This window comes from Ambystoma mexicanum, chromosome 2p, assembly GCF_040938575.1.
Source record: "Ambystoma mexicanum isolate Mex_15411 chromosome 2p, UKY_AmexF1_1, whole genome shotgun sequence".
NCBI lineage: Eukaryota > Metazoa > Chordata > Amphibia > Caudata > Ambystomatidae > Ambystoma > Ambystoma mexicanum.
In genome coordinates, this window is record NC_090923.1 from 991,185,498 (window position 1) to 991,207,532 (window position 22,035).

Consider the following 22,035-nt stretch of genomic DNA (forward strand, 5'->3'; position numbering starts at 1 on the left):
ATTGAATAAAAAGATTTTTGTGCATTGCGTTTCACAAAGGCCTACAAAACATGCCATCTTGAAATGGTCGGCTTGGACTTTTGAGATTTAGAATACACCCACGCCTAGGTGTTGCTAGGTCTGGAAAAGACCCGGGGCTACTCTGATGTCAGAACTGTTGAGACTGGGGGCTAGCTAGCCTTTTGACTGTAGCTCCTGAGATTCTATCCGGGGCTACAACCAAAAGACCAGGGGCTATAGCCCCCGTTAGCCCCCCCAGCTGACCCACAGCCACCATCTTGAACTGGTACACGACACAACAATCATGAAGTCACACTGCAAGCATTCGTCAATATATTTATACATTTTCAATACAAACCAAAGTAACAAAACTCTAAAGTATGAAATGAAAGCATACCAACGCCACAGGTCTGGAGTGAAAGCAATATGTGGCAATGGGAAAACGTGGAATGAACGGAGGAAAACACCACAAACATACAATTCATCACTTCAAGCACGGCAAAGACATTTAATGCATTTCAGCACAGTATGCAGAGAGGCACAGATTACATTCGCAAATTATGACCAACAACACGTGCAGAATACAATTCACGGCATCCAGACATTATCTTTAAAATACCGTATTGAAGAACATAAGAAAAAATACATCTACTGCATTTTCGTTTGGGAAAACATTAGATTGAAGGGGAGGGACATAGATTACAAGGGGATGGGTGGTGGGGCTACGGCGACAGGGAGAGGGTGTCAAGTGGTGTCCCCACCCTTGTAAAAAGTTACCTGCGAAACTAACTAGATCTATGATTTATGTTCTGTTCGGGATGCAAATTAAGCAAGCACAAGTTTTCAAAACTGTATTCAAATTCTACAAAGAACCACTAGATTGCAATACCGACGTGTAACAAAATGTAGCTCTCAATTCAAAAGCAACGAAACAAGCACACTGAGATATGTTCACGATGACGGTATGTCGAGGTTAGGTGGTGGAAAGGCTTAAAAAACAGCAATCATTTCTGGAAGCAAAATATGATCTTAACTATTTTTTTAAAAAGTTATTTTTTTCAGCAATATAAAGACATTACCACAAGTCACTACAATAGCCATAAACACCAAGACCTACCCAACTGTAGGTGGCTCATGGTCGCTTCCTCAGGCCAGGAGGTAGGTTACCAAGGTAATGCTGGCCTGTTGTGCATCCAACCACGAAGACGACAAATCCTGAATTATTTCCCGAGGGGTCCGAATTAGTTTGTTTGGAGGGTGGAAATCGGGAGTACATGAATCTCTCAAAACGGGAGTATATTAATCTCTCAGGGCTGTCCGAGTCGTACACACTTTCAGCCTGGCAAGAGACGCCGTCTGGACACAAGTGGCCCAGAGTCCAAATAGACATTGAAACCACAATGCACTTCAGCTTGAAGAACGCATGTGTCCAGACAACGATTCGTTCTTCAGTCAGAAAGATCCGGGTTAGAGAATATCCCAGAGAAAACCTATGTAGATCAGGTCCTGTGAGTCCATCAAGGAAGACTTGCCCCAGAACGAACAGCAGTGCCAGTAGGGGTATACATAGACAATCTAGAGGCGAAGGGAGGCCCCAACTCCTGACATTTTTGTTGACACTGGGTGCAAAATTCAGGCCAAACTGGAGCACTTCATACTGGAAATGTCCCTAAAGAGAAACTCAGACACCTGGGTGAGGGATCAGATTGGGACTTTGAGGTAGTCATCTTTCAGATTCACTGCACAGATCCAGTACCCCTGCTGAAGGGCAACCAAATCTGGGCATAGTGACCATTTCGGGCTGTGTGTCAATCAGTCTACTGAATGAAACAAAATAAATTCAGCACCTACGAAATAACAGTGCGATATGACACTGGCTTGTCACCGGCCGGGCTCTGGTTCAATACCCAGCATGGAAACGTTTTTTTTTTTTTTTTTAAGTGGCTTTCCTCGAAGTCTGGCGGAGAGTGGGGGGTAGATTGAAGTGGAGTCTGCAAACAACTGCATAAAGTGGGAGACAATCGCACACTAATGGTGGGCATTTTAATGCATATTCTTTCAGCTCGTTCCAATCTTTTTTGGGTACACTGTGACTGCTGGGCTAGCCTGCGATTTATGGGAGTGCAACAAACACAAAAGAGATAAAAAAACATATGCTTTAGAGGATAGATTTGGGCACTAACTTGCTCGTTTTTGAGGTTTCAAAATACCGAATACAATATCCTATATTTTATAGTTTTACGCTGATTTAGCGTGCAGATTGGTGCTGGTGAGTATTAACATTTGTAAAAATGTGACTTCCACACCTTGCACCGACATGCTAAGCACATTTCAGGCCACGGCCATCATTTAAGCCGCCCACACCCACCGATTTCTCACCCCACTTAAAGCACTGCGCAAGAACCAGAATACCAACTGAGTTGATCAAGGGTGCAGAGCAGGCAACGATAATGGAAAACAAAACCTCCCGTTTAAAGACGTGCTGATTTAATGTAGATTAAGCCCGAAGGAGATTGACACAAACTGGAATCAAACAACGGAAAGGCAGAAGGGGAGGTATAAAGACAAGCGGTACAGAGTGCCCTACCTGGGAAAGTCGGGTGCAAACCTGAAACCGTAGAGCTCAATTGGGTGGAATGAAGCCCAACTCCTCTTGTCAAGCATGCGCAGGATTGCGAGTAACCATCATTGTCAGACATGAGCAATTTATGTATCCCGGGGAAGAAACACTATGGCAGCGCAAGTCTAACAATCATTCTAAGGGAAATGTTGACACTTACTACATGCTAAGAAGTAAAGTAGAAGAGCCCAGTCAAAGCCTAATAATTATTGTGTGGGAGACACTCAATGCATTCTGGGACAGGTAGCCAAAAGCAAGATAAAGAATGCAAAGAGATATGAAAACGTATGGCATGAACAGTTGCCAACATGACTCATTCCAATCTGTAGGCGTTTTTCCAGTCCTGTTTTTTTCTTTGCATTCTGGTCATGTAGTCCAGGTTTTGTACTAGAAAAAGTGGAACTACAAGTCCCAGAATACAAAGAAAAAAAAAACAGGACTGGATAAGCACCTACAGATTGGAATGGCTCATGTTGGCAACTATGGGCAAAAAGAGACGTGAGGTTTTGTAGATATGCAGGTCTAACGTCCTAAATGTGTGCGCAAATATAAGATAAGAGTTTAGTAAGGCATTAGACGTAGTGGGGCGAGGACGTAGGTGTCGTGTGTTGATTTTAGAGGGACAATGTATTTGGAGTAGATGTTGATTTGCCAGATGTGAGCGTTTTTGAAAGTGCTGCCATAAACATAACATTACAGTAAGGACATATAATAGAAAATTAATCAATTCTAGAACTCGCTAAATCCACCACAGGAGTTACAGGAGTACCATTTCTAAAGTCACCCAAAAAATGCAAACATATTGCTTAACAGCAAATTAAAGGTATAGTGCACTAAAAAAATGTTATTGTCCTGAGCGTTCGGGAATTTGTTTTTAAGCATACTGATCAATCGTAAAAAAATACATTTTTAAAAAAAAAAGTCCTACCTATGCATCTTACCTTAGTTGTCCTCACTTTTACACATGTTAATGTTAAAAGGACATTTGTACCGTGCACCATCACCACCGGAGTGGTCCCCTGGCGATCGGGCAGCTCTGAAAGATGGGGGGAGGTTGGGTTAGTGGGAGGAAGCGGGAAAAGTGCATGAGAGCAGTGATGTGCTGTTGGCAGCCTCAGCCCGGTGTGTTCGTTGGCTGGGCCTGGGGTGTTTGCGGCCGGTAGTCGTTGTGTACTGTTGTGCGAGTCTATGTGTCTTTTTTTGTTTGTTTTTTGTTTTGTTGTTGCAGAGTAGTGTAGTGAAGTGAAGTTTGTGCGGTTTGTTGTGCTGTAGGTTTTGGTTGTGTTGGTTTGGAATGCGAGAGGTGTATGCAGAGGAGAAAATGTTAGTGTATTTAGTTGGTTAGCATCTCTATCCTGAATTGAGGCACTGGGCTTGTGTAGTATTCCCTGATGCGCCTGTCCTGATTTGGGTCCCCTCTGAGATTCAAGGTTCCTTACTCCTCTTGTCCCCGCCTCCATCAGGCTCTCTAATAGCCCCGCCTGTCCTCCCTTCATGTTCCTCTGGCCAGTACACCTGCCAATGTCGACAATTCAGGTTGTGTGCTAATTGCCAATGTCTTAGCAATTCACCAACATTGTGGTACCTGGTGGTAATTAAGGGGCGGGTGGGGTAGTTGACGGTCTCCGTGCGTGTCGCCCGAGTTCCAATCTATACGGTGACACCCCATCCAAGTACTGTGGGAGCTTCCCCGTTATTTCAGGGGCTGTGTCCATGTCCTTCCGAGTTTAGTCGTCCTTTTCTCAGTTTTCAGTTTGGGTCAGTGGTGTTGAAGAGCCAGGTTTTTAGTGATTTCCTGAATTTTAGGTGATCTTCTGTGTTTCTTATTTCTTTTGGGATGTTGTTCCAAGTTTTTGCAGCTAAGTGGTAGAAGGAGGTGCCTCCAAGTTTTTTCTTAAGGTATGGTTTGATTTCCAGACGGACTTCGTTGTTTGCATGCGAAAACAACGGGTCAGGCGCGACCATCTTGTGCTAATCTTATCTGTTGCTGCATCGCCCTAATTTCGATGGCCCTCACAGCACTAAATCATATCATCCCCCACCCCTGAAGCTGACCACTTCACAACGCCAATGCACGTCTCCTGTCAAGGTTCTCTGTGCGCAAGCTATTAATGTGTCTCCATGGAAATAGCCGGATGCCTCTTTCCTCAATAAGTATAAACAGACCCCTTCTCATGAGACAACAGAGTTGCTTTTTCAATCATTTCACTGTCTTTTTTTGGATCGCCTGCAAGTCGTTTCTGCTCTGTTCAGCCATCTTCATTGCACGAAGCCCCTTCGAACAGATACTTACACTAGCATTACTACTGATTCCAATTGTTACCTGCGTTTCATTTAAAAATGTTGTTGTATAATGGCAACAATACAGCCCTACCAGTACGAGCCAGAGTATTCCGCTGAGGAAGTAATTCAAAGAGAAAGATGCGGTAACAATGGGGAAAATCGAACGATATTTCTGAAGATGAATCACCGGATCATGCTGAGCCTAGCCGCATGGAAGACGTTTCCACCTGGTTTACCTGCAATCGCTGCAAGGCCATGCCAACTGAGGTGGAGAACTGCTGCTGCCGAGAAAACTCTGGATGCTTGGCCTACATATCTGAAGGAGAAATAACCACTATGCATTACCGAGCTACATGACTTCAAGGACGCCTGCCTCACAAGGTCCGTGTTAAGGATTATGATGGTGCTTATGCACGAACTTTGCGCAACAGTTCGCCATTGCAATCCAAGTAACAAGTAATTGAACTCTACATGTGATGTCATTTTGAACACTGCAGCGACTAACATTTCATATTTGTCTCCTATATTGTCGAAACTTTGATCAATCACTGACAAATCAATGTAGTCTGCAAATTTAATACATTTCTCGCGCTTTCTGGAAATCAGAGTTCATTTTACGTGTCTTTCACACCCAACTAAAATATTTCTCTGTGCCCACAAACGTTATGGGTTGAATGGGTGTTCACTTTTGTAATATTTGAGACATCAAAGCCCAAGTTCATTTATCCATGAAGTAACTTGTACTTGCAACTATGCCATAGAATACAGGGTGTATTTTCAAGAAAGGTTTGTACACTTATCAGGTTCATTTAATTACAGTATGCATGTTTCTCTTCCACAGGTGGTACAGGCTGGTGTCCTACCATTCATTTACATGGCGCCCTTATGGGAGGCTTGGATTCCACGTTCAATGAGCAATACCCGCCTGTGTCGTCGGAGCCATTCGCTTAAATTCCCCAGTGACTTTGTACAGTACAGGGGATTTTCACACAGTGTGCTGCAACCCCAAGTGTACAATTTGTAGTTTTTCTTTTTTATCTACATCACCAAACTAAATACAATACAAATGAGCATGTACAAATATTTTTTCAATTTTTCAGTGAATCAAGAACACGCTCACTCGTTTACGAGGGACATAAAAGTATGGTTGGACCCTTTTACACTCACCTCGTCCGCAATAAATCATCCCCTCTCAATTAAACCCCACTCTGGTACTAGGTGGGTGTGAACGGCCAAGGTGCCAAACACCATGTACACTTCAAAAGGGTTCTTCTGCACGGTGACCAAATTTCTCATGGCCTCCCCAGTGTCTCGAGGCTCCCCTCTTCAAGACCCTGCCCCGGCAATCCACATAAGTGTGTCTCCTTCAGCTGTGTTCCGGGCCTTTTGCGCTCGCCTCATGCCCATCCATCCCCCTCCAGTATCAATGGCAGTTCGCACCTGTGGCCAGGGTGGGGGTTGAGAGGGCACGGGCAGTTTAGTGGCGATGAATGGGCACTCTGACTCTCTTCGCAGAGCACATTCTTTTGGAAATGATACTACGGGATTCTAACAAGGCATGGCTGGCTTCCATGAGAAATATAAATTGGGTATTAACCCTGATTTTTGCATTACGGGGGATCAGTTTTTAAACGGGAAAACTTCAAAGCAACAACAAAAACCGATGTCCCCCCCTCTGTCCAAAAATTACGGCTATTGGTAATTCACAAAATATCACCCAACAATCATTTTAGAGATCACCGCCATGAAACATCACATAACTCATGCGTTTTCCTAAATACAATTACATTTTATTCAGACACATAAAAATGTTATTTTCCAGCACAGCAAGTGTAATGTCAATTAACAATCATTAAAAAACGTTCACTTACAAAATATACTCTTGATCAAATATTACAGGTTAAACACAACAAGGGGGATAAAAAAACCATTGAATGGGGCAGGGATAGAAAATCTGGGACGACTATGTAAGGATATCTGACTCCTATCAAGAACTTCTAAGTGTTTCTGAAAGGAGATACAAGAACATTGATAAAGCTATTAGACACTCTTTGGCGCTGACCTGACACTTTTGTCACTTATATCAAAATATTATTCAACACCCATAATTATAAGACAACTTCAATTTTAGTTTAGACACAAGAACAAAAAACCCAAACCTGAAAGTTTATTATTGTCTTTTTAGATAGTCGGCCACTTTCCCAATAAGACACTATCTCTAGTATCTTTTTGATGTTATTCTGCTGGCCGCCTTCAGTACAACGACATTTCTTTAGTTATTGTGTTAATCTTCTATACTCCTATGCTATGCAATGGAACATAATGATTCATGGTGGGACTTGGTGTTACCAAATTCCAACAATTCACAGAATATATTTTTATATTATACTCTTGGCCCCACAGAACCTAATTTGGGGCCATTCATGTACCAAATAAAAAATTCTGCATACCAAAAATTGAGGACAGGAGGACTTAATTATTAAAAAGAGATTCTGCCGTTATCAGTTAAGCACTCTCTGTATGCTTAACTAGAGACTAAATCCTGATTTTTAAAAAAGTCTTTGAATCAATTAGATCTAACTCAAGCTCTATTTGCACCATTTTAAAGCCATTTTTTTTTTTATCATTTATCTTTTCAACTTCTTACAGAAGCACTCAATTTAATTTCAGACGCCCGAGATGCGTTCCTTCCAAATGATTTCCGAAGGATGAAGGTGGGTATTTTCGTGATAGCTTGCAAATATATATATATATGGAAAACCTCCTTCACAAAACACAAGCTGCATCACTTCTGTGAGAAGCAACCCACACCCAATGTGGGCACACCTAAGGAACAAACATCCGAGGCACAGCCCAATAATGAAGTGAAACTTCTAAGAGAGCTGGAGAAACTACAAAAAAAGAGAGATTAGTAAATGGTGGGAGGAATTCTCTCTTCAGAACTATATCGATGTGTGACGTATCCCTAGAGGTCTACGTATTCTCACCACACCCTCGTTCGAAGACCAAGACCCTGCCATGCTACAAGAATGGGGTGAATCCAGGAATACTTGCTCTGTCAACTTCCTTAACATTTTGATCAAATATGCCAGGATGGATAGACATAAAATACTGGACAAAATACAGGAAGTTGAGGAACAACTGCAAAACTTAGAAGCAAGTGAAGAGGGTAAAAACTTGCGTATCAACATGGAAAAGGGATACAAAACGTTTGAGGAAGATATCAAACTACGCAAGCAGAGGAAATTCATTTGTGACAAAAATGATTACGAACAAGGGAGAGTACTGACTTTTGCAAAACGCTTTGATACACTAAGACAAAAACTCCCTACTCAGCCTTCTACTTCCACGAATGTAAGTTCCACAGAATTTTCATCTTCGGATGCTGACACAACTGAAAGAGAGTGTGAACAACCCCCCAGAAAACATTTTTTTAGAAGAGATGAGGCTGTTGGGCATGGAAGGCAGACTAAACAATGGCAAAAAAACAAGAGGCAGAGGACGAGGCAAAGCATCGGGCCAAAGAGGAAGAAAAAAGCAAGGGGGGGGAAGGCGCTGCATCCACAGCAAATGTGGAAAAACCGGAGCGCTCAACACGCTCTGGAACAAAAATGAATCTAACCACTCCTGCACCATTAGACATGTCCATAGTTAACCTCTCCACCCATGTGCTGACCCCGGCAGAAAAACAGGTTTTAAAACTGGGGTTGAACTTTTGTCCCACATCTGTTTACAACTATGCTGAAACCCGCATAGATTTCGATAAATTAATGCGCAAAATCAGACTAAAGAAATTCTTTGCCATGTACCCGCCAAAACCTAAGCCCTGCCACCCAGGACATACAGACATCTCGATTCAGGATACTCTCACCCTACATAATCTTGAAGATTTGGAACTTGAAAATGCAGACCTTACAATTATAATAGATCAAGAACTTGAACCAATGAACGTTGATACCAGCTGGCCAGGGAAAACAGCATTAAAAGTTAAATCCCGATTCAACCCTATGTTTAATCCGGGAGGCCATGTTGAGGCTTTTCAGGACCTGGTTATTAATGATCTCAAAAAGTTCCGGAAAAAATGGGCCCCATGGAGAACAAATTTAACCCCAGCACAACAACGTACAGTAAACAACTAGGTACAATGACGGAGTACATAATCAAACCGTCAGACAAGGGGACCAACATCGTCATTATGAATCGGCATGACTATGTTAAGGAGGCCCACAGACAACTTATGGGCAAGAATTGCTACGCTCAACTACAGGATGATCCTTCACAAGCCATGAGCCTTTTATTATCTAACCTTTTACGTTCTTGGAAGGAGAGAGATTTGTTAGACGAAGACATTTGTACATTTCTACAACCTAAATTCCCTACTATTCCAACCATTTACTTTCTGCCCAAAGTCCACAAGAGCTTGACTAAGCCCCCAGGTAGATCGATAGTTACACTTTGTGGGGCACCGTTGGAAAATCTTTCACGGTTTGTGGATGAAACATTGGTTACTTTCGTTACTACTCTACCCTCCTATTTGAGGGACACAAAAGATTTCCTGAGCAGGATAGAAGGTATACCATGGGAATCGTCTTACTTACTAACAACATTAGTTGTGGTCTTTCTCTATACATCTATCCGACACTCTGATGGCCTTAAAGCATGTGAGCACTTTTTGTACACCAGGTCCATGAATTACCTGCAACATGGCCACATGATACTAGATATGATCCAACTGTGTTTAACTAATAACTGTTTTCTCTTTGACAAAGAATTTTTCATCCAGCTCCAAGGCACTGCTATGGGCACTATGTTTGCTCCATCATATGTGAATTTGAGAATGGGCTGGTGGGAGAAGTTTGGCATCCCAGAAATATCAAACACACAGATACAATAGCACTGTGGCTATGCTACATTGACAATCTGTTTGTGATCTGGGATGGCACCGACCAGGAATGGCTAGACTTCGTTAGTGTATTGAATACCAATGAGCTCAACCTACAATTTACTGAGAGTCACAGTAAGACGGACATTATATTTCTGGATATTGCATTCTCTGTGGCCAACGGCGAACTTACCAGCAGCCTATATAGGAAGCCCACCAGCTCCAACATTCCATTGCATGCGAAGAGCAGCCATCCCACAGCCCTGAAGTGGAGTATCCCCTATGGGGAATTTATCCGCATTCGTAGAAACTGCTCCAACATCAATACTTTTGACAGAGAATGTGCCTTGATGGCTCACAGGTTCAAAAATCGTGGCTATCCGATCAAAATACTGGAAAGAGCGTTCTTAAAAAGGGACATGGATCGCTCTCTGCTATTGGTTTCCAATGCTCACCAAGCTAAACCTCTAGACAATGCAGATACACGTCTGATCCTGACCTACGGTAATGATGCCCAGAACATTCGCCAGGTAATACAGAAACATTGGCACGTTCTAAAGTTAGACGAACATCTTGGTGAGACACTGGCATACAAAGCAAACATCACATTTTGTAGATCGTCCTCATTGAGATACCCTTGTACCCAGTTTCAGGAGTCCCCTTTATGATCAATCAGGGGCCAGTTGGATGAACATCAAAAGACCGGGTTTCCAAAAATGTTCTAAATGCAAAGCATGTACCTATGCTGTCAACACTAATTGCTATTTACATCCTATTTTGGGAGAGAACATTTCCATCTAGGATTACTTGTGAAACTGATGTGTGGTATACGTGTTAAACTGCCCATGCAACAAGTGGTACGTCGGAAGCACCAAAGGAAAACTGAAATTGAGGGTGCTACAGCACATCAAGGCAATCAAGAATGCCGATCAGACTTACCCAATGGCCCTCCATTTTAAGAACAAACATGGTGGTAAACTAGAGGGCTTTTCCTTTTTTGGAATACATACAGTGACTAAACCACTTGGAGGGGGCAATCGTGAATTAACACTAAGACAATTGGAAACTAAATGCATTTTAGACCTCAAGACAAAAAAAACAGGGGACATAACCTCGATGAGGAGTTATATACGTTCCTCGGCACATGAGGTCATTTGCAGATTACCCTTCCGAATTTTTTGTACAAGATCGCATTATCTAGCTCATCCAAGAGAACCCCACCTTTAGAATATTTCGTTAATTTTTGTTATATAATGTTATCATATAATGCTGTGGTGCTTTTTATGGTTTAGCTCTCAAGCACTTTTTGATTACTTGCTCATTTTACCTTCGATTAGTTATCAACGTATATTAAATCATGGTTCCAGTTGCTTCTTTCTTTCCTTCTTTTTTAGATTGAGTCTTTTTTAGATTGGGTGTTTTTTTTAAATCTATTGGATTATGTTAAGTTTGTCTAGGTTTTGGGTCTTATTACAAGTAGCCCTTTGAACACAGACTTTTGCTCTAGTTTTACAATGCTTTTTCTACCATATCTTATATTATGCACATAGTGTTTTTGTATACAGGCATTTTAAAATTGTATTTTTACCATTGATTCTAACTATGTATGAAGCTAGGCTTGCAGTTAACAAACATGAATATATATATTAGGCATTTTATAAATTGAAATATTACTAACTTTAGAGGAGAGCAATATTTGCACGGACCATGCACGTTAATAAACGTCCCATGCAAGCTTTGTGAGAAATGATCTATACGGATATCTCCCCATCCATTTAATATTATGTGGGCATTTAGTGCCACATATGGACAATAGTTTAATGAGTTTTACATCATTTCCCGAGTAGCATGCATGGACGGAGAGCACTATGCACTTTATTTTCGCTGCTATGTAAATTATTGCTGCTTGAATGTATTTTGCACATTTATTTATATTGCTGCTTTTTTGCATATTTGCACTGCCTTGCCATGGGTGGTAATATTATAATGTTCCCTTTAAGTTTGCCCATACATGCAAGCATTATTAGTACATTATCAAATTCTAATTGTTGCATCACATATGGAGGAATAGCATTTCATCCATTAGAGATGACCTACCTAGGCACGCACTTTTGCTGTTGCTGTTAAAACCGACCATTTGAGTCTCAGCCACTTTGCCATAGCTGCCTTTGTTTTTATAAAGTTAATTGATTGCAACAGGCGAGCCCTTGTATTTACAGGGTCTAATTTAACAGGACTGATGCCCAGACATAGAATGGAATCCATGTGTGCTTTTCTCGCGCGCGCTTTTATTTTTAACAGCGACAGCTTAACCTCCATAAATATGCTCTGCAACAGCTTTAGAAAATTGGTTTCAGAAATGTATTCCAACCACTGCAGATGTTTAATGTATGCAACTACACTTGTGAAATGCACAATATTACATTGTGATAAGATTGCCCATCTTTTACATCTAGAGACATGTTGGTACACACCTACCCCATAAGAAATCCGGCTGTCCAAATACAAGGAACACTATGGGACCTTCCCCCAGTCATTGGCCACTTAAAATGTGTTCAATGCTCTGTGTGTTCCTTAACCAAGAACATCAAGACAACTGAACTGCAAGGGAAAGAGTGGAAACTATGAAATTTCACCACATGTACAGTGGTCGAAGTGAGCGGGTGCTGTCGGGACCGGTGCTCCTCTACTTTTTCAAATTACCTTTTACAGCTCCTATACTTATATTTTTAAAAAACCATTCCGGAATGGTTTCGTTTTAAAATAAAAGTGTAGGAAGAAGTTGAAACTTGCACTTTTAGTGCACTGCACTGAACGTTCCCTTAAACAGCAGGTGCAAGTGTTTGGGTGGGTGTATTGTGTGTGTGAGGGGACGTGGTGATGGGGTTTGTGGGGAGTGGGTGAAGGCCAGCAGGGAACATAGTTCCACTACTTCTTTTCGTACACTTCAACCACTGCACATGTACCACAACATGGGTAATCTACGGTAAAAAAATGCCGCTGTAATTTGATCTATATAGGGAAGACAAAACTTCAAATCAAAGAGGATTTGTGAACATCGGTCTTGTCTGAGAAACAAGGTCGAAAATCAACCACTAGTTGCTCATTTTACGGCACATCAACACAAACATACAGATATGTTTTGGTGCGTTATTGATGTCATAAAATCCACAGACAGGGGCAGTAACAACTTTTACTATCTAAAAGTGAACGTTGGATTTACAAGCTAAATACAGTGAAAAATGTATTAAATTCCACAATTGAGTGGAATATTTATCTGATTTGTTTAAAACAGGATATACCTTTTAAACATATTTTCATTCATCTTTTCTGTTTTTTCATTGTTTAACAATTTTTCTGGATTTTTTGCTGGTCTCTATCATCTATGAGCTCATTTGTAAGCCTGTCTCCATCTATTTACAGCCGGGTTGGGTCTAATGTTTGGAATTAGTAAAGTGTTTTGGTACGTGGGGATCGAGTTAATATGTCTCCTAAAATCCCACTGCGTCTGTGGATGTTCACCAAAGAGATAGTTTAAAAAATGTATCTTTATTGAGCTGTTGCTTATGTTACGCCGTTTGGGGATTACTAATCTAGAAAATACTGCTTTAGCAGTATTTCATGCTGCATCCCGATGCAGAGGGAGTCGGCATCATCAAGATTTTTTTTTAGATAGTCCTCCATTTTTGTGCCTTTTCTAATATTGATAATATATAAGGCTATAATGTTAACGGCAAGCTAGGAGGTCCCTCCATGACAAGTAGACATTTTTGTCAGTTCGCATTAGTTGAAAATGTGGTCGAGTGCGTATGAAAATTATGAAAACAGGAGTGTAATACAACGTCAATAGACACAGCCGCTTAAAGATGGCCGCTCAGTATACCTGTAGAACATCGGAAATGGCTGTGGTAATTGCGTGTAAAATCAAATCATCACATGATGAATAGTATGTATAAAGAGACTTTGTATGAGGTTCTTTTGGCAACCAGAACCTGAGCTCCGTAGAAAGGCATTAACGTGAGAGGCAGACCTCTTGCAAAATAACATGGTAAGCACATTTTAAGAAGGGTAACTTCGGTTTCTCACATACAGCGTGATACAAGACATAGTGCACGTTTATATAGCCCGAGTGTATATATATATATTATTTTGACCACGGCTTATTGTCTATTTTTTCAAGTCATTCTGATTGAATGTTTTCCTCCTACGAGGTCGGCATTAGATAGTTTAGAAGAGAAACAACCGACAACATAGGATTCTGCTATAATAACGTGCCGCTCTTCTTGCAGCGGAAAAATCGAGCACATGCTAAGAGGAAACCAGCGATTTCGAAATAACAGCAGAATTGCATGCAGTGAAACCATATTGAAATCCACAAACCATCTGCCGACTCGCAGGACCTGTGCTTTGAAGTAAGTCCGCACACGTGGTGTCTTATTTGCACATACGTAGGACATCAGATATGTAAAGACCAATTTCACTGCTGATCTAGATGATCAGATTGTTCCAAATAATGGAGGTTTGAATCCTCCAATTTAGACGTAGTTTATGGGGGTGAAATTGTGTTTTTTTGAAAACAAGACGTTTCAATTCCTAAAAGTGGCGGTGTGAATGATACATCGTGAGGAATATATGCTTTGTGGTATGACCAATGCATACAACACATACACACTCACATTTCTTGCAGTGGTCCAAGTTTGTGCAAGCCATTACGAAAATACCACGCACCTACATCCTTTGGAAATCGTTTGGAAGGAAAACATCTCGAAATTAAATGGAGCGCTTCTATAAGCAGTTGAAAAGGTAAATGATGAATAAAAAACTGGCTTTAAAATGGTGCAAATAGAGCTAGAGTTAAATTTAACTGATTCAAAGACAAAAAAAATAAAATCAGGATTTAGTCTCTAGTTAAGCATACAGAGAGTGCTTGATTGATGACGGCAGAATCTCTTTTTAATAAACAAATCTTCCTGTCCACAATATTTGGTATGCAGAATTTTTTATTTGGTACATGAATGGCCCCAAATTAGGTTCTGTGGGGCCAAGAGTATAATATAAAAATATATATTCTGTGAATTGTTGGAATTTGTTAACACCAAGTCCCACCATGAATCATTAATTTTTCTCTGTTTTGATGTAGTATGTTCCATTGTATACCATGGGGGTATAGAGGATTAAAACAATAACTAAAGAAATGTCCTTGTCCTGAACGCGGCCAGCAGAACATCAAAAAGATACTAGAGATAGTGTCTTATTGGGAAATTGGCCGAAACATGTCGACCATCTAAAAAAGACCATAACAAACTTTCAGGTTTCGGTTTTTTGTTCTCGTGTCTAAACTAAAATTGAAGTTTAGTGTCTTATAGAATTATGGGTGTTGAATAATATTTTGATTTAATGTTCAAATGCTTGCTGACAAAAGTGTCAGGTCAGCACCAAAGAGTGCCTAACAGCTTTATCAATTTTCTTGTATCTCCTTTCAGAAACACTTGGAAGTTCTTGATAGGAGTCAGATATTACATGGTCATCACATTTTTTCTATCCCTGCCCCATTAAATGTTTTTTTTTATCCCTTGTGTTTAACCTGTAATATTTGATCAAGAGTATGTTTTGTAAGTGAACTTTTTTTAATGATTGTTAATTGAAATCACACTTGATGTGCTGGAAAATAACATTATGTGTCTGAATAAAATGTAATTGTATTTAGGAAAACACATGAATTATGTGATGTTTCATGGCGGTGATCTCTAAAATGATTGTTAGGTGATATTTTGTGAAGTACCAATATCCGTAATCTTTGGACATAGAGGGGGGGGGGAATCCGTTTTTGTTGTGGCTTCCTTGAGAACAGGGCTTGCCCAGAGCTGGCAAGGGAGAAGGAGATGATGTGGGCTGGCTCTGCAAAGCGCTGGGGGTGGGAGAGGTGCATTTCTACAGAGAGATGGATTTTCGGGCCTGGTAGAAAAGATGGAGTTGTGCCTAATACAAAATGGTTTATTAAGGTGAAAAGGGGGCTATAAAGTATGGGTTATTTTCTATGGGCTGTGGTGCAACAGAATGCAGCGGGGGTGGCTAGGCCTCCCCCCTTGTGTATTACATACAGTATGCTTCTAGAGTGACGCAAGGGATTTGGGGGGCAAGGATCGTCTCCTTCCCAACAACGGTGACCATTGTTCCCACACTCTCCACAGACCCAGTGTCTCCAGGCTCCCCTCTTCAAGACCCCCCCCCCACTGCAATCCACATAAGTGTCTCCCTTTTGCAGTGCTCACCTCATGCCCATCCATCTCCCCTCCTGTATCAATGGCAGTTCGCTCCTGTGGCCATGCACTCGCAAGAGGGCTGGGAGGATGGGGACGGCCAAGGTGCCCAAAACCATGTACACTTCAAAAGGCTTTTTCTGCATGATGACCATTTTTCTCATGGAATCCCAAGACCAGTCTAGCCCCCCCCCCCGCTTCAAGACCATGCCAGAAACACATCACATTCACACCCACTTTTCTAATCCTTTATGAACACCTTGACATTTTACAGGAGAACATCTGAGTTCTGCAGGGGATCTCTATCTGTTCCCCGGCTACTTGCTCTCCTGCTTGCTGAATCAGCTTGTTTGTTCGTCCAGGTAAGGGTAGGTTACCTATTTACTTGTCTATACTCATCGATTTCCGATCTCCAAGTTTTCTATCTATTTCCACTAAATGTACCCAGTATTGTAATGTTCATTTATCTCAATGACTTCACCATTGAGTTTTGTGATCTCGATAAATAGCACATTGCATCAAGGTCCATTGTAATAGAATGGCATCTTTTGTGGCCCATGTCTGTAAGCACGTTTCCTTTTGATGCATACAAGTACATTCAAAGGATGAGTAGCACGTTACGATTTGCGGTATACCAATCAATTCTGTAAGAAAGCTATCGCCATGTTCATTCGACTAGGTTACACAGGTTTTCCTTCTTTGACTAAAAGAAATTTTGCATAGAAATCTGTGATATAATTCCATCAATCACATGCATAGAGTACCATTTTTTTATTTTTTATACCGCTCTTATAGACTTTAAGAAAGCCTACTTCTATGGTTTTCGGTTGCCCTTCTAGGAACTATGCCAAAAGTCTGGGCACAGTCCTGCATACATTCCCGAAGGATATTGATGTAAGAAGATGTGTTAAATATTGTGGTTTTCCGGTGGACGAGATTGAAAGTAGAGCACAGAAGGTCTTGAAGGGCGTAAGGGCCAATCGATTCCGCATCTGTAGCCTCCACTTTACAGACGATATGTACGAACAAAGTACACAAAAAAGCGTCGACACAGAATTTTTCATAAATTGCTTCCAAATGCAATTCCAACTCAATTCATGCACCCTCTGCCTCAGGTGAGTCCTGGATGATGAATTAGCTGTGTTTGTTGTTATGTAGGACTATGGTTTGCATAAATAAGTATATCTATGATATCTCGATCCAATTATGGTAGGGTATACAAAAAGTAACTTCATGAACTTATTTGTGCTTTCAGTGTGTATTTATTTAAAATGTGCCTTACTAAAATGTGCATAGTTACCAGATTGTATTGATTTTTTACTATACTACATTTTTTTTGTTTGACTTTTATTTTCAGAGAGTTACATCAGAGCAGAGCCACAACAAGAGACAACGCATCAGTTCACCAAATACAATTGTGATGTACATTTGCATATTTCACGGTTGACATAACAGGTTAGGGTGATGTCGATAGCGTAGTATCATCCGATAGATTACATAGATCGGAACGGGGTCCAAATGTCTTTAGGTCGACAGGTTGGCGAAACAGTCAATACGAATTGTTCCTCACATTCATTTACCATTGAAAGGTCCTTAAGGAAGTCTTCCCTACTGCGTACACCAGCTGACTTCCAGCACTTAAAATACAACGTTTTGCGATAACAGATGCAATATTAAACAGTCACCTTGTGGTCTCTGCCACCTTACCAATGTCCCCAAACAAGTATTACAATGGTGAGGGGGATGCAGGGATTGTCGCGATTTCCTCAAGGATGTCTGCAACCTCTCCCAAAATCTTGTCACTAGGGGGCATGCCAAATACATATGGTATGCATTTGCATTCGGCGAGTCACATTTTAGACATTTTCCCGTGCAGCCACCCACAAATTTAGCCAACCTAGCCGGGGTATAATGGAGTTGATTCAGTATTTTAAATCGAATCAGTCGCAATCCCAAGTTCATGGATACAGTTATAGTGAGCTGACAACATCGAAGCCACAGAGTTTCATTTAATTCAATGGCCAAGTCTCGTTCCCACACCTCCTTAATGGTGTTACATGACCCAGAATGCGACTGAACCAGGGTGTATAACATTGAGACCCCCTTCTTTTGTCCTCCAACTGGTGTCATGGCTCTTATACATTTGTGGGTAGGGGGCTCCAAGGGGAACATTGGCCATTTAGAAGCAAATGCAGCCTTCATTTGGGGGTATTGAAAACGTTTGAGCTGGCCACCTCCCACCGTTTCAACAAAGTCCCCCAGTTCACAATACGTGCCTCCTGGGAACATATCACACATCTTGAATTGTTCATTTTGAGTCCCTTGACATCTGAAGGGCCTTGTCAAACTTGAGTGCAATGCTGGGGAAGTTCCATAGTAGAATTTCCAGATCATATGGGGTTGTCAATCCGATCCTCATATTCTGAACCACGCATTTGTTGTGGTGCTTGTAGGGTAAAATTCGCAAGAGTCTTTATGTTTAGGGTAAAAAATTACGGATCTTACATCAGCGGGGGAAGCAGCGCATTTATCTATAGGGATGTGTGTGGCTGTGTCATTGGGATCAAACCAGTCTTTAGCAAATTGTGCCTGGGACACCAAGTAATACAACTCAAAGTCGTGGGCTGAAATGCAGCCCTTCGAGAATGGTTCCACCAGTTTGGCCATATTTCCGCCCCACACAAGATGTGGCGAGTGTTTGGAGCGTCGCAAAAAAGGTTTTTCCGGCCCAAACTGGAATGTTATCAAAACAATACAGTAGCTTGGGGAGGACTACCATCTTAAGTAGGGCTATTCGGCCATATAGGGAAATAGGGAGCTTAGACTACAGGTGTAGTTTCGTGGTCAGATTCTGCAACAGTTCCCTGTGTATAAAGTATGCTCGTCTCTGGATACCACTATTCCCAGTTAGCGGACATGCACGGGGGACCATGTGAACCCGCTTATATCCGATAGATCCCCGGTACTGGTGGTTAATGGGTACAATTCAGATTTTGAAACAATCTTATACCCAGAGTATTCAGAGAATGCATGGATGTCAGCTATGATAGGTTCCACATTTTTTTTGGGATTACGGACATATAACAGGGTGTCATCGGCGTAGAGATATATTATCTGCGGCGGTCCGGTCATCCTGAGCCCACTATGCACATGGTTCTTGCACACAAATTCCTCTATGGGTTCTATAGTAAGTGCAAACAAGATCGGAGGGAAGGGACATCCCTGTCGGGGACCCCTATCTAGTGTGAAAAGAGAGGACATGGTGCTGTTAATGAGAACCCTCGCTACCGGGTTTGTGTAAAGCAACCAAACACAGTTAAAAAAATATTGTCCCAGACCAAACCGCTCCAGTACCAAGAATAGGTAGGACCAGGATACCGAATCAAAAGCATTTTCGGCATCTAGCGCTGCAATGGCCTTCGGGTCAATTCATGCCATCACACCAAACAGCCGTCACATATTTAAAGCCGTGGACCGGGGTAGGGATAAAGCTGGCTTGGTCAGGGTGGATCAATATGGGCATGTACGGTAAAAGTCTACTCGTGAGAATTTTAGCAAAAATGTTTGCATCCGTATTAATCAGGGAGAGGGGCCTGTATGAGGCCATGTCGTGTGCGGGTCGTCGAGACTTAAGGAGAACAGTAATAATCGCCTCGTGCATAGATTCGGGGAATGTGCCCCAATCCATTGCTTCCTCCCAAACTCTCAGCAGTACTGGGGCCAGTTTGTCATGAAACTCCTTGTATAGCTCTGCTCCTAGGCCATCTGAGCCAGGGGCTCTGCCGGACGTTGGTGCTTTTATTGCACTGGTGATTTCCTCTAGCTTGATGGGTATATCTAGTGCGCTACATGTGTCGGGGGTTAGGGTTGGGAGGTTGAGTTCTTGCAAGTAGTTGGTTATCTTCTCCTTAGATTTAATATCATGGTTGGAATACAGAGACTTGTGTCGTCTGGATACTGGCAATGGGGCCATGGTAACTCTCTGCCCTGAGTATATTAGCCAAGAATTTACCAGTTTTATTGCTTTCCCTGTATCTGCAGGCCCGGGCTGGGGTGGTCATATACAGGATTTCTCTGTCCGCGAGTTTGTTAAACTCGTTTAATGTTACATGGATATCAGAAAGGGTCTCCTTACTGTGTGTAGTGCTATATTCAATTTAAAGTATATCTAGCTTTGCTTCCGCAATACTCTGGTCCCTCCTGACAGTTTTCAGCAGCCAAGTGGACTTTGCCATGATGGCACCCCGCACCCACACCTTGAATGCCTCCCATAGGGTAGCGTGATTGTTTACTCCTCATTCAATTAAAAAAAACTATTTCAATGTGGAGTGATTAACATACACGAGGATCCCTAATTATGGTCGGGGGCGTCCTCCAGCGTTTGGCACGTGGTGCAGTATCTCGCAGGGTGATTGAGGGATATTGGGGAGTGGTCAGAGGATGCGGGGATGGATCGCACAGCAGGATGTTGCACCCGAGAGGGACGAACAAATGAGCCAGTAGTCTATACGCGACTGAGTCGTGTACAGATGAGTAGTAAGTAAATCGCTTTTCCTGCGGGTGTAGTTCACGCCATATGTCAATTATGGATATTTGTTGCATTATGTGTCTTCGAGCAAGTGCAGCTTTTGTGGGCGTCCAGGGAACAACAGAAGAGCAGTCCAAGGACACATCCAAGATTCTGTTGAAATCCCACTGCCCCCCACACCACTAGTGCATCATCAGATGTGACCAGCATGTCCTGTATAGTGCTGTAGAATTCTGGATCATCGATATTAGATCCGCAGGTATTAATCACTATATATATACCACCCCCCCAGGCCAGCACATATCTGCCTTCAGTGTCCATCTTACTGTCCAGGTATCGAAAACCCAGTTTTGGATGAATCCTCGTGAGCACCCCTCTAGATTGGGCCGAGTACTCTCTATAGTACCTAAGAGGTCCCCAGCGCGAGTGAAAGCTGGTGCTGACATTTCTGAGCGCATGCGTCTCCTGTAAAAGCAGGATCTGAGGGCTATGCCTAGTCACGTCAACTACAACTTTCCTGGCTTTGACCGGGTTGTTGATCCCCCCCCCCAGACATTCCAGGAAAATAGTTTGATCATCAACCCCTTATCAACCTGTGTCATAGTCATTTATTTTGGTTCGGTTTCCCGTGCACCGACATGTGCCTGCCCAGTGGGTGACATCCGCTGCAACACAATGCTCTGATTTAGAAATTTGAACATCCCCAACAAGTCCTGGCATAGTGCCATGGGTAACACATCTCTGTGCCCCACCCCCACCGGCACCATCAACCCCAACATGATGATGAAACCCGCTCATTAACTTGTGGACCTTTCCGGAGGTGCATGCGTTGCGGCCCAGTCAGCGAGACTGAACGCGGCTAATAAATATAGGTCGGTGCCACCCAGACACCCACTTTCCTGATTGCCAACATAAAAAGGATATTGTGTTACAGTCGATCAGTCATCTGAGTCTCATGTCTATGCCTGGCTGCAAGAGATCATTTTGATCCGGACCTCTTCCTCGTGGGGGGGGGGGTTGGGGGGAGAGGGGGGTAGTGGAATTGTGGCTTCTAACAACCTCCAGAACCCCCAACCACCTGAGGAGTGCAAGTGTCTCAGGTCACATCTGATGTGGCTGAGCGTCACTCATCCGGTCTACAAACCCAATCATTGTCGTTGCCAACCGTTCACCAACCCCCCCCGCCCCCACAACCAGCCCTCTAGATAAGCTGCGTATCGTTCCTCGGCCATGCATTTATGGGCAATACGGATGATTTCATTTCCTACCGTGTACGCTTTATTTATTCATTAAAAAAAAAAAACATACTTTCCACCACTAGATGGCAGTGTAGTGTTTTGTCATCAGCAGCACGATAAAAAAAAAACACGATTGAAGGAGCAAGTGGAACCATTTATACAGTGCACATTATAATGTAAATTGTCCCTTTGCTCTTTAGAAGCATCTAATGGCGCTTTCCTTC

The 22,035-nt window shown here is 42.3% G+C and overlaps 1 protein-coding gene across 1 annotated transcript in view; it reads right to left on the reverse strand.

Annotated features, from left to right (window-relative positions):
• The window catches only part of SART1 (spliceosome associated factor 1, recruiter of U4/U6.U5 tri-snRNP), a 1,237,846-nt gene that overhangs the window by 1,141,232 nt on the left and 74,579 nt on the right, over nt 1–22,035 (reverse strand). The window lies entirely within an intron of this gene.